A 17,674-nucleotide genomic window follows, 5' to 3' on the forward strand; every position below is an offset into this window, starting at 1 on the left:
TGTAAGCAACAGACAGAAAGTCTGAGCGGTACAATAGGACTGTAGTTGGACTCTTCACAGAACTATCTACGACTGTGGAATCATTCTTGCTTGAAACAAGTATGAATAGAATTAATACAACTAATATCTTTTCAGCTCTTATTATTTGTTATAGATTATGCTAAATCCTTTATGCATATGATTCCTCCAAACAAGCCAGTGTGGGAAGCATTACTGATATGTCCCTATTTACAAAGCTAATCTAACTTAAAGGACACCCAGCATTTGCAAAGACCTAAAGCTGTATTACAAAATCCTCAGTTCCACTTAACCTGTTGAGACAGGGAAGCAGAGCAGTTCAAGACTTGTTTCGGCGAGCGTCACACAGCTTTCGACAGAGAGCAGTGTGCAGGCACAGCTGTCTGCTCTAATCTCTGCCAGGATGCTGCAGGCCAAGAATTACATGTTTAGCTCAAGGGCACTCTGTCTTGGAGATGCAATCCTAAATTGAGCGCAGTAGCTGAGCCTTTGCTTTTCAGTCTGTCTCCTGAATCTGGAAGGGTATTACTTTGGGGGAAAAAAAAAAAAAAAGATAAAGAGCAAGAGAGTAAACGTGCTGTACTCAGCTTCTCAAATGTGAAAAAACATGATTGGTGTAATATACTATCATCTTTACCATCAGCAACAACATTATTATAATCATCATTATAAGTATTTGTAGACAAACACTTTCCATGGTCAAAGTGTTGGATATGCTCTCTTGCACTAAAAAGTGAACCTCTCTAAGTCTTTCCTTCTTGGGTTAAACTGCTTGGGGCTGGGTAGGAGCCATGCAGTCTGGAATCTTCTGTACAATGTGCTGGCCAGGCTCCCTCTGTAAATTGTTCAAGCTTCTGGAGAGCTGTAATGACTAGAAAGTGATACATTAAATGAAAATCATTTGTCCCCCTCTGAAAATTCTATTCCTTGTTTTTAGCTCTAACACATTGAGAGGCAAAATTACTTCTACATCGTTCAAATACTTCAAAACAACCAGCCCACGCTTCCCTCTTCCTAAATCCTTATTTTTCTGGACTAAATATTTCCAGTTTTAGTAGCGTTTCAAATGAAGCTATAACCAGCTGATCTCTTGCTCTTCTTTAAGACACCTTCAGTTCTGCAACTCTATTTGACACGAGGCCCCAGGCACTGAATGATATTTCAGATGTATTCCTCGCATTGCAGAGGACGGTAAAACTGTGTGACCTTCCTTGCTTGGACACTGGACATCTGCTAATGTAGACTAAATTCCCATCCACCCACTTGAGATGACTGAATCATACTGAGCACAGAGTCTACTGAATCATTTAGATTTTTGCTTATTTTGCATAAATGGTGGCTTACTAATTGGGTTTTGTTTGTTTGTTTCTAAATGGATGTCACATGATCTAGGAAAAAGGGCACTGGACTTGAAGTCAGAGTATTTGGACTGAATCTCTACAACATTTGTGAACTCATTCAATGACATACAATAAACTCATAAATTTACTTTTTTACCTCTCAATTTGTTTTCTCATATTTATATCGAGCTTGATAAATATTGAAGATCAAGTATACAAAAGGAGTTTGTAAAGACTGTGTGGGGGCACCTGGGTGGCTCAGTTGCTTAAGCATCTGCCTTTGGCTCAGGCTCTGATCCTGGAATCCTGGGATCGAGTCCTGCAAGGTTGGGCCCCCTGATCAGTGGGGAGCCTCCTTCTCTCTCTCCTTCTGCCACTCCCTCTGCTTGTGCTCTCTCTCTCCAGTAAATAAATAAAACCTTTTTTTTTTTAAAAAAAAGGCCTTGTGATTATTATTGCTTCTTAAAAGCTTAATATGAGAGGCTTTTCATTTATTCCTTTTCATTCCTTCATGTGATTTTTGCCCAATTGTTTTATTGCTGAAAGACTTTTGACAAGAGATGGGGTCAGTAATTATATTACAGATATATAAGATAAAATAGTAGTAACTGGTATTTTGCTTATAAAGAAGTAAAATTGTCTTTTTGTAAACTGTAATGATATTTATTTCAACCTCAGTTGAGGAAGAGCACAATTTTTCTGATTTGCGGGTAGGATGAGTGGCTGACTTTTTAAACAGAAATGCTTCAATGTCAGTTAATGCTACTTAAGCAAAGATGGGGAGAAGGAAGAAGGGGTGATGCTCTTAGTTTGTTACAGTTGCTTCAAGTCAACTGTAATTAGACTCACTTTAGGTCTCAGCACACTGTAGTTGTCTCCGAAGGGCTGCCGTTCTTACCAGTGCATTTCGTTTATCACAGCAAAACCGTTGTTCCGGAAACAACTTCCAGGTAGGGACTTGTTGGGGGTGCTCACTCCCTGTGACATGATGGCTACCACTATGATTGGCATGGGCCAAAATGAGTGCTTTTCTAATGTTCATGGAAGGCTGTGATTGTGTCAAGGACACTGCCGACCCCCCTCCCTGCATTGCCAGAAGCCCATCAGCAGAGTAATGAAAGCAGATGTGTAGGCTAAAGTGCCCAAGGTAGTAAAGAAAGCCAGATTATGTTTTTATCTAACTGGACAAGTTGTAGTTTCAGGAATTTGAAAAACCAAACTTGAATGCTCTTCTGATGATGGATTATAAAGTAAGGAAGGACTAGTTTCAAGAACATAATGTGGGAAGAGATTATATTGTAGTCTGAGAAGTATCAAACAATAAGATGAAAAAACTCTTAAAGATTAGATTAGCAGATCTACCCTTAGACTTTAGAAAAGCTTTGTGTTTACATCTACTAGGTAGTCAAAAAAAGAAAAATCATGTCCCTTCATTATCTAACATTTTCACATTCCTAATTCCCCATTCCTCCACCCTGTCACCACTCCCTGGGTAAAGCTAACAAGCAAACTGAAACCCAGGAACAGGATGGCTGCCACTGAGCATAGTTTGTATCTGCACAGCATAAGAAACAAGTCTATTCATGAAGATTCATAAAGAGAATTTCACTGGGGCTCCTAGGCGGCTCCGTCGGTGAAGCCTCTGACTTCGGCTCCAGTCATAATCTCAGAGTCCTATGATTGAGCCCAGGCCTGGGGCTCTCTGCTCAAGAGGGAGTCTGCTTGTCCCTCTTCCTCTGACCCTCCCCACTGCTCATGTGCACAAGTGCACTCGCTCTCTCTCTCTCACACAAAAATTAATAAATAAATCTTTTTAAAAAAAGAATTTCACTTAAAGAAAACATAATTACTTTATTAGTAAAAATTCAGCTTAGGCATTTTTAAATAAAGTTGGTCATCCTACCATACTCTGCACTTTATACTTACTGGAAAAGCACCCATACTTTCGTAAAATGACCCCCTTTCTATCACAGATGATTGATTCAAGGACCATTTTCTGTCATGTAAACTCAGAATCAGAGAAGGCCAGCCCTCAATTAAAAAAAAAAAAAAACAATAAAAAATGTAACACAGAGAAGCAAGAGATGGAGCGTTTACTCGTTTCCCCCAAAATATTACAGCTAGAACTTGTTCTTAGTTTCTGTGCTGTACACCGTAACAATTCTATCAAAGTTTTTATGGGAAGAGAGCCCAAAAACTGACTGGTATTTTTACTAATCTTTCCAGGTTAGTCTAAGGGGCAGCCAGGCTTGAGAACTATGGTTCTAGATGGTTTGGCTGAGACTGAACTGCATGTACAGTGTGAGGAGTGAAAGATACCCCAGTATCTGTTCAATAAATATTTCTTAGTTAAAATACTTTGCCAGAATTTTAAAATACATCATTGGTGTCATATTTCATTAAAATATATTCTAATGTTATGTTACATTTTGATCAGTTGGCTTACAGAGAAATTTATAGCACGTTTCTGAATGGTCATTCTTTTGACCAGAGGGTTAAAAAAAAAAAAAAAAGGTAAAAAAAGGTAAAAAGGTCTGCAGTTTCAGTGTTAAAAACAAAATATATGTAATTGCATTGGTTTAGTAGGAGTCTCACCTTCATGCTTTTCAACACCAACTGTAAGAATTGCAATATTTCCCAGATTCCTTTATCCAGAGATAAATGCCTACAGTTTACTCCCTAAGTGTTAACAGCTTTTGCAGATGTTCACGAAAATGTTTCATCTCTACCTACCTTTTCAATAGGAAACATGTAAGTTTTTCTGTAGAAAAGTGGACCCAAAATTAATGAAATTTTTATCTTCTTTACATAAAGAGTAAAATCTTCAAAGTGTTGATTTTGTGAGATTTTCTTGAAAACTTCTTTTGGTCCCTTATTTTCCCCCTTTTAGAACTGAGGCCAAATTTTTATTGCTTTTCGATTAGTTTTTCCCATATTTTTTCTGGTTTTTGTTCTAGATTTTTGATATGCACTTCATGTACCAGAAGATGCAATCTGATTGGGATATATTTTCTTTTTTAGTTTCTATAAACCCTTCTCTTTAACTTGGTACCTAATTCTCTACATCCAAATTAAGAGGAAGAAGCAGTGTTTGCATCACTCAGTTTTGTTACCTTAATGTCTCCTGATCTAGCCCTGAGGGAGATAAAGATTTATATTCATAAAGGATATCTTCACATAATTTAGATTCTGCCTATTAATGTCCAGCAATTTGTTCGTCATAAAGTAAACATAAGTATTGTGAATACAAATATTTCCCTTAAAGAAAACAATAAAAAAATCACCATGTGTTCATTCTAGGATGATGGTGTTCATTTTTCTTGTGTTCACACACAGGGGCCACTCACCTTACTTCCTTCAAGGCCCACTGTGACTGTGTATCTGACCATCTTCGTGACTTACCAACATTTCCCTAGACATCAGAGTGCTTTAGTGGTTCTGTGTCCCTAGACATCAGAGTGGTTTAGATCACGGTTAGTGGTTCCCTGACTGAAGCATTGCTTTTGTATGTCACATTTGTTTAGTTAGCTGTTTTTGTACAGGATATTCCAGTTCTCTGAATCTGTCCTAAAATAGAGCAATCAAAATTTGTTCACTAAGTTCTTAAGATTTTTTTTTTAGAATTCAACAAGTGGGGTCATAACAAATTTTACTTCTTTTATCAAAATGTTCTTTTAGCATAACTGCCTTTTAGTTGTTCTATCATTGTATTTAATTGACACATCCTAATTATTCATACCTCAGAATTAATCTCATTTTCTCTTACCTCTCTCTTCACTGTGTCCTACTGTTCCATTGGCTGAAATTTCTCTTGGTACTATTCAATGAGTCAAAAATTTGTGTTTATTTGCAAACCTTTCATTTTTGTTTTTGTTTCCTAGGAGACAGAGAACTCTTTGATAAAAAGGTAGAGAATTCTTTCATTTTCTCATAGGTGGACAGATATACTGTGTCCAAACAGCCTAGGAGAGGAACATATCCAAAGTATATAGCAAGGAATGTTTTAATGTACTGTCCCACTGGGAGGAAATATTGTTTTGCAAATTTGGCAAAATTTATCCTATCAGCTCAGAAATGATGGCCAGGTAATCTGAAAAAGTAAAACAAAGAATTAATGAAACCAGCAAGCTAGGAAGATCTGAAGTTCTTCTCAGTGTTGCTACAAAGTCTCATTTGAATTGCTATTAAACTGTGAAATGTTCAGCAAGTACTTATTAACTGGCTACTGTGCTGGGACTGTACTGATACTTGGAGATTCAGAAGTAAAGTAACTGTACTGATGGACTTGCACTCTTATCTCTTTAAATCATCGAAAGATTCTTTGATATAGGAGGGTTGACACTAATATTTTAATAATAAGAACAAAAATTTAACGGCTTGTCATAGATCAAACTGAAACTTAAATACCTGTATCCCTTTTTTTTGGTGCCCCCCCAAACTATAATAAAGTAATTTGTTGTAATTTTTAAAAATGTATTGTCAAGATAGTAAATGAAATTTAAAGCAGGAAAAAAACATTTTTAACTGATGCAATTCAGATTCTGTTCTTTTTAGCTTGAATAATTCACAGTTTGAATTAATATAACTTGGTTGCTTATTTCATAAACTCTTCTTTAAGCAAGAAACTCAGACATTTTAGCAATGGGTGACTCTCCGTACTTTCTTACTTGGAATCCTTCCTTTGTTCTGCAAATAATTTAGTGCTATTTATGTGTCAAGCACTACACTTGGCTCTGCTCAAACTTCTTCCAAATTAATGAAAGAATCAGCACAGATGTTCTGCAGCCCAGCTGCATATTCTTTCCACTAAAACTTCTGCACTTGTTTTCATTTTCTGGTACATCTGACAGGTACACTCTGTACGAATTAAACTGAAAGTCACGAAGTCTTTTGGCTCTACATTTATGAAGCTATAGTGTTCCTCCTTGTGTGGTGTTGTTCAACCTACTTCTCATGCATTAAAAAATCTTCATTCTTTGGCCTAACATGGATGTTTTATCTCCACTCCACTGTAATATAATAGACTACTCTTTCCAAAGTTTTTCATATGCAATCCAGTGAACACATCAATGTACTAACTTAATGAGACTTGCTTCTTCAAACTGCATTGTAGACTTTCATTTATATTGGAACATGGGCCGTGTAGACACTATGCAACTATATACTCCTGGACAAATACTATTTAGGCTACCTTGAGTCACATTGCTTCTCAGTTCCCTGTCCTTCTTCTGCCCTTCTCTACCAGAAAGTGTAGTAGGATTGAGGTATTGTTAGAAAATGAAAGATAACAGTAATCTCAATTCTTTAATTTTTTTTCTTTTACAGGTCAAGGATTTCTTTCCTTTTTTTTCTTTTTTTCTTTTTTTTTTTTTTTTGTAGATATGGTATATTTACCTAATCCCTGAAGCTTTGTAGAGAGGTGGAAAAGTATAAATATGGAAGAGATGTGAAACTAGGAACTGATAAACTGATAAACTAGGAACTAATAAGGAACTGAGTGAATAGCATCCCATAATACAGAAGTGTGGTGGCAGCAAGTGGTGGCTAGTTAGGATGCAGGCAGTAATGATTGCATTATTGGGATCACAAGGCAAATTTTTATCACCTGTACCCAACCCAGAGTCTCTTTGCCTGTGCTTTCCTAAGTGTAAGACAGAGATCACATTTCTGAATCGGTTTTGTTATTACTTTTTTTTTAAACATTCAAAAAATGGGGGCACTTAGGTGGTTCACAGGGTTAAGCCTCTGCCTTCTGCTCAGGTAATGATCTCGGGGCCCTGGGATCAAGCCCTGCATTGGGCTCTCTGCTCAGTGGGAAGCCTGCTTCCCCCCTCTCTGCCTGCCTCTCTGCCTACTTATGATCTCTCTCTCTGTCAAATAAATATAAATAAAGTCCTTTAAACATTCAAAAAATGTTTCTTTTTTAAATTTAAGTTTGATGTTTTCAAATGGAAGCATTATTCCACTATTTGTCCCTTACCTTGATTCCCAAGGAACCCATACAGATTGTTCAGGATAGATATCTGTTGAATGAAATGATAACACAGTAACAATTTGATGTGTGCTTCTTTTGTTTCATTAGAGTGCTAAAGGCTGAATTTATGAGCTTTCCAAATTATGTACAAATATGGGCTTATTTTCTTCACTGAATAATTCAACTTCAAAACTTATGCAACGTTTTTAGTTTTCTGGTTCTAGATTCTACCTTCTTGCAAAACACCCTGCAGAGTCAGTTGAAATTATGGCATCCTTTATAATTGCATCATGTGCATCACTATGTATAACTATAATAACATTTCAGAATACAGCTGGTTGAAATATATATCAAAATTAAAACATCACATATTCACACCATAGACCATAATCACAAAAGAAATCTGCAGGATATAACATTACTGTGAGAATTTCAATGCTGATAATTTGTTTTATCTTAAGCAGGAATCACAGACCTAAATGTAAATGGAAAAGAACATAAAACTCCTTGAATAAAACCTAGGGAGAAACCTAGATGACTTTAGGGTATGGTGATGTCCTTCTAGATGCAAGATCGAAAACATTCCATGAAGAAATCATTGATAAGCCAAGTTTCCTTAAATTAAAAACTTCTGCTCTATGAAAGACATTGTTAAGAGAATGAGAAGGCAAGCAAAAGATGGGGAGAAAATACTTGAAAAAGACTTTTGATAAAGAATTGTTATGTAAAGTATACAAAGAACTCTTAAAACTCAACAATACAAAAAATAACCAAATTTTAAAAGGGGCCAAAGACCTTAACAGACGCCTCCCCTAAAAAAGACAGATGGCAAATAAGCACATGAAAAGATGTTCCACATCATATGCCATCAGAGAAACGCAAATTAAAACAATAGGATACCACCACATTCCGGATTGGCCAAAACCCAGGACACAAACAACAAATTTTTTTTTAAAGATTTTATCTATTTATTTGACGGACAGAGATCACAAGTAGGCAGAATTACAAGCAGAGAGAGGGGGGGAAGCAGGCTCCCTGATGAGCAGAGAGCCCGATGCGGGGCTCGATCCTAGGACCCTGAGATCATGACCTGAGCTGAAGGCAGAGGCTTAACCCACTGAGCCACCCAGGTGCCCCCCCACTTTTTTAAACAAATAAGAAATTCTTGGCAAAGATGAAGAGCAACAAGAACGGTCATACATTGTTGATGGGAATGGAAACAAGTACAGACACTTCGGAAGACAGTTTGTTGGTTTCTTATGAAACTAGACATAGTCTTAGAACCCAGTACATGGGTTCCTTGGTATATGCACAAATGAGTCAAAAAATTATGTCCTTACAACAACCTGCACCTGGATATTAATAGCAGTTTTATTCAGAATTGCCAAAACCTGGAAGCAACCAAGATGCCCTTCAGTAGGTAAACAAACTGTGATGCATCGAGACAATGAATTTATTTGATGATGAAAAGAAAAGAGTTGTCAAGCCATAAAAAGACATGGAGCAATCCTAAATGCCTACTAGTAAGTGAAAGAAGTCAATCTGAAAAAGCGACATACTGCTTGATTTTAACTCTGTAACATTCTAGAAAAGGCAAAACTATGGGGGACAGTAAAAACAAGAGTAGTTGCCTGGGACAGGATAGGGGGCAAAGGGGGATAAGAATAAGCATAGTAGGGGCACCTGGGTGGTTCAGTGGGTTAAGCCTCTGCCTTTAGCTCAGGTCATGATCCCAGGGTCCTGGGATCGAGCCCCACATTGGGCTCTCTGCTCTGTAGGGAGCCTGCTTCCTCCCTCTCTCTCTGCCTGCCTCTATGCCTACTTGTGATCTCTGTCAGATAAATAAAGAAAAAATCTTTTTTTAAAAAAAAAAGCATAGAATAGAGTATTTTTAGGGCAGTAAAAATGTATCATAATGATAGACACATGTCAATATACATTTATCCAAACTCAATAGTGTACACCAACAGTGACCCTAAAGTAAACCATGAATTTGGGATATTATTATGTGCAAGTATAGGTTCATCCTTGGTAAAAAAAAAAAAAAAAGTACCATTCTGGTGAGTAATACTGAAAGTGGGAAACCTAAGCATGTGTGGCCTCAGAGAAAATACAAGGAATATCTGTACCTCCCTCTCAATTTTGTTATAAACCTAAAACTGCTCTTAAAAAAAAAAAAAGTCTTATTTTTCAAAAGAGGTATGAAGCTTACCCTAAGAATTCACATTTCTGAATATATTTATAAAATACCAGTAGCTCTGATTCAGCCAAAACCTTTTAAATCAGTAAATAATTCACCTTGCATATAAATACTATACAAAAAGATGCTCTCTTAATAAGTTAATGAATTATCTGTCTACATTTAAGGACAAAGGCCAATTCTTCAGTCTTTAGTCACAACATAAACACTCATTTCATTGAGTCTGAAACCTTATGTCATAATAATTGTGAAATTGTGGCATTTGGGACTGCCATGTGTAAAAAACTGAATTTGAAATACCCTTGTCATCCACATATAGTTAAATATTTTTCCGAGTTTAAGAAGTATTTCCTTTTCTCCTTTTTGCTTTTGGGAGTGCTGATCTCTAAAGTTTCCTAGTTCTTTAAATTTTTATTGAAATGCTTTGGGCATTTTGGAATTTTGCAAACATGCATAAATATATGATGATCACATGACCTACTTGATACTGTCTAAGAAATATACTTTCACTAAAAAATATCTTTATACCTTTCAAAGACACACATATACATAAGAATCAGTCTGAAGTGGACCTAACATTTAAAAAAAGTGTCAGATTAAAAAAAGAGTAAGTTTTAAATATACCTATATGAATGGACAGAAAAATTATTTAATATGTTCTATGAAAGGTAAAATAAGAAAATATAATAACATTAGATTTAAAGAACAAAACACACTTTTTTAAAAAAAAGATTATTCCAATGTCCCTTTCTACATTGAAGTGAATGTCATAACATTTAAACAAAGCTTATGACAATAGTCTTAAGATTCAAGATAGATTTTTTTTTCTTTTTTTTTTTCAAAGATTTTATTTATCTATTTGACAGAGAGAGATCACAAGTAGGCATAGAGGCAGGCAGAGAGAGAGAGAGAGGAGGAAGCAGGTTCCCCACCCAGCAGAGAGCCCGACACGGGACTCGATCCCAGGACCCTGAGATCATGACCTGAGCCGAAGGCAGCTGAGCTACCCAGGTGCCCTCAAGATAGATTTTTTTTAAAGATTTTATTTATTTACTTGAGAGAGAGAATGAGAGAGAGAGCATAAGAGGAGAATGGTCAGCAGAAGAAGCAGACTCCCTGCCAAGCAGGGAACCTGATGTGGGACTTGATCCTGGGACTCCAGGATCGTGACCTGAGCCAAAGGTAGTTGCTTAACCATCTGAGCCACCCAGGCTCCCTCAAAATAGGTTTTGATTCAGGTCTCAATCCCATTACCTGCTGGGCCGGTTGCTCTATCTCTCTAAGCTACAGTTTTCTCATTCCTTCCATCTTTCCACCACTCCACATTCCCAGGGAGCCCAAGTTTATAACAGTGTGTTTTTCTTCTATTTTTTTTCTCCATGCTCATAAATCATACATGAGCATATCTAGTATATGCATACATCTATGCATGGTGTATATACATATGTCCATATATACACATCTTTTTAGCAAAGATATCTTTTTAGCAAAGATACCTTTTTTAGCAAAGGTATCTTTTTAGCAAAGAATCACCCCATGTTTTTTAGTATAATTTTACTTCAGAAAGAATTATGTTCTTTTTTTCTTCTTGATCAACCATACCTATTTGTGCCTACTTGAGATGATATTGAAATCATTTTGATTAGGGTTCTATGTGTTCCCCAAACACTCAGTTACTCTTTTTTAATTTTTTATTGCCATATTCTTGGAGATACCACTCACTTTCTACTTCGTGTATCAAAGGCAATTTGATCCAAATGGTATAAATGAATTTAAGCTTTTAAAATCATATAAACTCTATCCATGGGCACAAAATAACGTGAAATGTACCTTTGAAACCACTGTCAATTATATTTTCAATGTCATAGAATATGTGAAGACCCAGAAAACTAGTTCATGGCAAAGTCTTCCACTTATAGAAATCCAATTTTCCAGGGGAAAAAAAAAAGAAAAAATATTGACTTGTAGAAATCACACACGAGTGCATGTGCACACACACACACACACACATGCACGCACACATTCTATTTTAGTTTTCTGTGGTTGCTTTAACAAATTACCACCAGCTAGATCACATTAGATAACAGAATTTTATTCTGTCACAGTTCTGGGGGCTAGAAATCTGAAGAAAAGACGTGATTAAGGTTGATTCGTTCTTGCGGACTCAGGAAGAATCATTTCTATGCCCCTCTCCTAGCTTCTGGTAGTTGTTAGTAATCTTTGGTGCTCCTTGGCTTTATACATACCTCACTCAAATCTCTGCCTGCATTGTCACATGGTACTTCTCTTTGCCTCTGTGTTCCACTTTCCCTGTTCTTATAAGACACTAGTCATTGGATTAGGAACACCCCAATTTAATATGGTTTCATTCTAATTTTATTACATCTGTAAAGGCCCTGTGTCCAAATAAGACCAATCACATGTACAGATGAGGGTAGTAGGTGATCTTTTAGGGTATTTAATTCAACCCACAATATACTGCAATGTCACTTTCAGGCAGATTTGTAGTACTTTTTTTTAACGGTGCTATGCAAGCACTTAGCAAAAGGAGTGGTGAACCACATTAACCATTTTGTGTTCTCAAATGTCTAAACTCATAAAATGGACACATTTCCCTTTCCTGCTCATTACTATAAAGAGACCATGAGAACACCATGATCAACATTGTTTTTAAATACATGTAGCAGAAATTTTCATTTTAATTGCTTTGGGCAAGGGAAAAAAAAAGGGGATTACATAACAGGACAGTCGAAGTGGATTTTTAGCTGATTGAACAATTACAGAATTCAGTAATCAATACTGAATTTCTATCATCCTGAGATAGCTTCTAGTAATGACTACCAGATTCTTTATCTCAGCATTTGAATCAATGATATGAATGTAGACATAAAAAGAACAAACATAAAAAGTCCAATTTTAATGACAAAAATCTAAGAAAAATCTAACACGATAGGCTAACAGAATACAAATTCAAATTAACCTTGATAGGCTACATCTAATCTTAGTCATAAGGCTGAGGAGCCAAATGGGTTTAATGAAGGAGATGAAATTATATAAGCAAAATATGAGTTTGTTTCTAAAATAAAAAGTCAGTTGTCTATATAGACACCATATCTATAGCTTTAAAGAGTTGGTTTGATGATATCACCTATAAATGGTGATATCACCAATTAAAGAACACAATGTGTTCTTTAATGGTCATTAAATGATGGGGCACCTGAGTGGCTCACTTGGTTAAGCTCGGGTCATGATCTCAGGGTCCTGGGATAGAGCCCTGCATAGGACTCCCTGTTCCCTGCTCAGTGAGGAGTCTGCTTCTCCCTCTCCACTTTTGCGCTTGCTCTCTTTTTCTCTCTCTCAAATAAGTAAATAATTTTTTTTTTTTAAGGAGTTTCTGGGTGAGACCTCCCTAAATTAGCCCTAAGTGAGCCAGTAAAATTCCAAAAACTTCCATTACATGTGGTCTGGAGAGAAACAATTTCATTACAAGGATTTCTGTTTTTACTGACTTTTCCTGGTTAATGTGCCAGAGAAATTAGTTTGAAACACATTTATGTCAAGTCCATCCATAAGGAGAAAGCTGACAATGAGGAACTTTACCCTGAAACATACTGTTGCTGGCATCCTGTTCATATCTAATGCTGCACACAAATAAAAATACTTCCCATTGTTGAAAATACACTGATTAGTTGGAAGGAAAGTTTAATTTTCTGGGTCAATGTTATAATATATGAAGACTGTGAGAGCCATGGAATACTTCGACTCCAAACATTTTGAGAGTAGCAAGGGTTATTGTTGAAAACTGGGCAGCTCACCTTGTATGCTGGCAAAACCACGAAGCTGTTCCTGTGGTTGCTGGGAGGAGCTGCTCTCCCATACTCATATCCCTCCACCCCAGCTTCAGCTACTCTCATTTCTTGTTATCTTTGTTTACTTTTTTGTTAAAATTCTTTGGGCTCCATTTCCCTTATCCCTTATATACAGACCTTACCAAAGAACTGAGGTTATCTACTAAATAGTAATAAATAAAATGTCTCTAGTATCAGTGAAAAGACAAACTGCAGAGTAACTAATGTTGGGGTTTAATCACCACAAATATACTAGAAATCGTTAATATACTTATAAAGCTAATGTAACTGGGCTCATTAATAGAGCCCTATTGATAATTTGCTGTGTTACATAAGTATCATACCAACTATTAGAAAGCAATTAATAACTCTAAGGAAGGTTATCTCAATGTAGGGAATCTGTAATCATGACAAATAGAAATAGCAGAAAGAAGGTGTTCAATCTCAGGAAGAAAATATTTAAGGAAAAGTGGATAGCAACTTATGAAAACTTAAAAGCTATTAAAGTTAGAAATATATTCCCTTTTGGAACAAACTATAGACTCAAGAAAAAGCAAAGACTGTCTTCTGGATATAGATTTTGTTTAATAAAAAGAACTTTCTAACAGTTTGGTTTATCTAGTAATGAACAGCTTAAAAAGGTTGAGTTTGTGAGAGTTAAAGTTTCAATAATGATAAATTAGCTTGTACTGGGATTAACTCTTCCATTGATAAGAATAATAAACCTGGGGGGGGGGAAGCCTCACAACTATTTGAAGATATTGGAGAACTATCAAAAGCTGACCAAAACTAGGGGATTTGACCAGCAATAGAAGGGAATTATAATAACTTACTTAGTGAGATGCATGTTTATACAGCGTTTTCCCTGTGGACATTGCCCAGTCCTCAGGTGCAGGCCAGCTAGAACTTAAGTAGAATGCTTTAGCTTTACTGATTTGTGATGTCAGTGAAGAGATGTCAGGCAGCATATTGAGGGTAAGAAGAGAGAGTAGATGACACAGAGGGAAGAACACTAATATCTGCCTATAAAAAGCCCTAAAAGCCTTGACTGACCATTGAACTACAGATGGGCTGGAGAAACTCCAGTGATGCCAGCAGAAAGTAGCAGCTGAAAGGACTTTAAGACTGACGGGTCTTAAAGTATAAACCAAAGGCTCCAGGAATTAAAGATGATTTGCCTTTAATTACATGTCAGAGAATGATTAATTCTTGTCAGAGGAAGAAGACAAAAATCAGAAACTCTGTAATATATTATCCTTAACATCTTATACACAATACAAAATTAATATATATCCTAAGAAACAGAAAATTGTGGGTGACTGGGCTCTATCAAAACAAAACAAAACAAAACAACCTACAGAAACAGATCCCAAGGTGAATCACATATTGGAATAGGGTAGTAAGCAGGTATTATAAATATGCATAATAATATAAAGAAAATGATGGTTAACATGAATGAACAGGTATGCGATCTCAACAGGTAAACAGAAGCTGTGAAAAAGAACCAAACAGAAATACTAGAGTTGAAAGTGTAATATTGGTAATGGGCCTAACGGCAGATTGAAATAAGCCCAGTATATTATGAAGAGCGATCCACAGAAATTATTCAACCTAAAGAGAAAAAAATTAGAAAGAAGTAAGCAAAGTCTTGATGATCTATGAGGCAACATTAAGTAGTCTAACAAACATTTAATTGGATTCATAGAAGGAAAGGAAAGAGCAAGAATGGGCTAGGGAAGTAATTTAAAAATAGTGGTTGAAAGTTTACCATGATCAACATACATATCTATGACACTTAGAGGACTCTAAGTAGGAGAAATATAAAGAAAACCGCAAATCATAAACTAACCACAGAAAACCAAAGCTAAAAAATTTAATCTCAAAATCAATAACATGAATCCCATCAGATAAAAATAGAAGTTAAAACTATAGAGAAAGAAAAAAAAAATCTGTGCACCCAAAATTCTATATCCAGTGAAGTTATCATTAAAATGCATATAAAATAAAAATATTTTTAGATTTAAAAAGCGAAGAGAATTTATCTGTAGCTGTTCTGAACCAAAAGAATTACTAAAGGAAATTCTCCAGACTGAAGTGAAGTGAGATAAGTATCTACAAGAAAAAATGAAGAGCAACAATTATGTATATGGCGATAAATATAGAAGTTACCTTTTTTCTTCTCTTAATATCTGTAAAAGACAACCAACTGCTTTATCAAAACAACATTTTACTACGTAGTTTATAATTTGAATGCATGTAAAGCCTAAGAGCAATGGCACATAGTACTGAGGAACCAAAAAGTCCTGTGGCAAATCTTTTCATTTTATATGAAGAAATACAGTATTAACTCTAAGCAGACTGTGGTAATGTAAGCACACCCAGTAAAAACAAAATACAAAGAGATGTAGCTAAGAAGCAAAGCAACTAAAATAGGACTAGTACAAAGAAATAATGAATTTGTCATCCCTTGAATTATTCAAGTAGAAATGTCATCAGATCAGGAATCTCAGAAAGACATGGGTTTGAGTCATTTTTATTCCCCTCAAAACTTCTGATTTGGGCATAAGAGGCACTGCCATTAATGTCATTTCCTGTCCCCCTCAAAGCAGTATGTTTCACAAGACATGTTTTGCTTTTGAATTTTTTGCCATCTTTCATGTGGCCATTGTGAATGTTTGCATTCAAAAGCTCAATCTCCTGATCATTCATGAATTCAGAACAAAGCTAATAAAGAGTATTATTATTTTGCTGCAGTTTGGGCACCAGCTTCTTTTTATGCTTTCCATATAACTTTCTTTCTTTCTGTATGCAATGCAATTGTTACTGAGAAATACAATATGAATTTTTAAAACCCATTCTTACATTCATACTAACAAATAGCATACATACAAAGAAAAATGGAAAATTCCAGAATTCCATTCCCATATGCCTTCCCATATCCAAACTATTCCCATAGTGGAGCACTGCCAAGTCCTCTTCAGAGCTTCATCTAATTTATTTCTGCCCAGCTCTGTGTTTGTTTTTCTTTTGTTTTGTTTTGTTTTGTTTTGTTTTTTATAACGTCAGGGACCTTTTTAGACTCCCCCAGCTCCAGTCAGTGGACTGTGCTTCTCCCCATGGACCACCCTAGCTGAACCCCAGGAGTTTGGGGTGGGGAGGAAGCATTTGTGCTGAACAATGGTATTAACGAATGACAGTTTTCTACCAAGGTCAAAAAACTAGGCAACACTTCTCCCTTTCTCTTTTTCCTGGACTCCCTCCCTCCAACATCAAATCGGCCTCCTCCAGCCCTGTGGAAAAGCAAACAGAATGCCTGGGCCCGCGCCCGAGTGTTTCCAGGAGCATTGCATTGCCAAGGCCAATTCTCCAAGCCAAGGGTCTGAGGGGTGGGAGCAGATGCAAATTAACCGAGCTCTTGCGAAACAGTGGTTTCTTCGCTTCCTTTCCGGGCACAGTAATCTCTGTCACAGGCTACGGAACCTGCCTCCCTGATTAGAGGCAAACGGCGACAGGCCCTTACCTCCCTCTTCACCTCACACTAGAGCTCTGACAACTTTTCTCTCCGTGTCCCCCTCTCCGTCCTTTCTCATTTGGACGCCTACAGCCGTGGCGCTCCGCGCCTCGCGCACAACCGACCCGCGGCGGCCGAGGGCCAAGCGCGGGGGCTGGGGTCCGAGGTCCGCGCGGCCGCTGGCCCCGGGGGAGGGTCCGGGCGAGCCGGGACCACGCCCCTGAGCCCCGCACCGCCCCCTCCCCTCGGGGCTCTCGTTTGTTTTCCATTTGAAACGTCCTCCTCTTCCTTCTCTCCTCCCCTGTCCCTCCTCTCTACTCCGCTCCGCCGGGAAGGTTAGACCCTGGGGCCTGGCGTCGCGGGTGCGGAGAGGACATCCGGCCCGCGGTGAGTGGAGCCGGGGGCGGGCGAAGAACCGGGTCTGGGAGGCTGGAGGGCCGCCTGGGTGGTGAGGGGAGGCCGGGGCTGGCGGATGCGGGGGCGCGCGGCGTCCTGGGCTGGTGCTCGGCCGCCCCCTGCGCGGCGCGGTGCATCCTCAGGTGGTGCGGGAGTTGCGGGGCTCCAGGCGCTCGTCTGCCGGGAGACGCGGCGGGACAGACAGATCCTCTTTCCAGCCGTGGGTTGGGGGTCGGGGCCCCCTGGACGTGAGCGGCTGCGGCGCCGGAATGAAAGCTGTTGGAAAGATCGTTCTGCAAAAGCAAAAATGCGCTCTGGAAGAGTTGGCTGCGCTTCCCAGCCCTCCGGGTCTCCTTTCTAGCGCGTTGCTGGGGGCCGCCCTCGCCA

The 17,674-nt window shown here is 37.9% G+C and overlaps 1 protein-coding gene across 1 annotated transcript in view; it reads left to right on the plus strand.

Moving 5' to 3' along the window:
• PLSCR4 (phospholipid scramblase 4) overlaps positions 1–17,674 on the plus strand; it is a 132,258-nt gene that overhangs the window by 69,500 nt on the left and 45,084 nt on the right.

Source organism: Mustela lutreola, chromosome 2 (assembly GCF_030435805.1).
Source record: "Mustela lutreola isolate mMusLut2 chromosome 2, mMusLut2.pri, whole genome shotgun sequence".
NCBI classification, from domain to species: Eukaryota; Metazoa; Chordata; class Mammalia; order Carnivora; family Mustelidae; genus Mustela; species Mustela lutreola.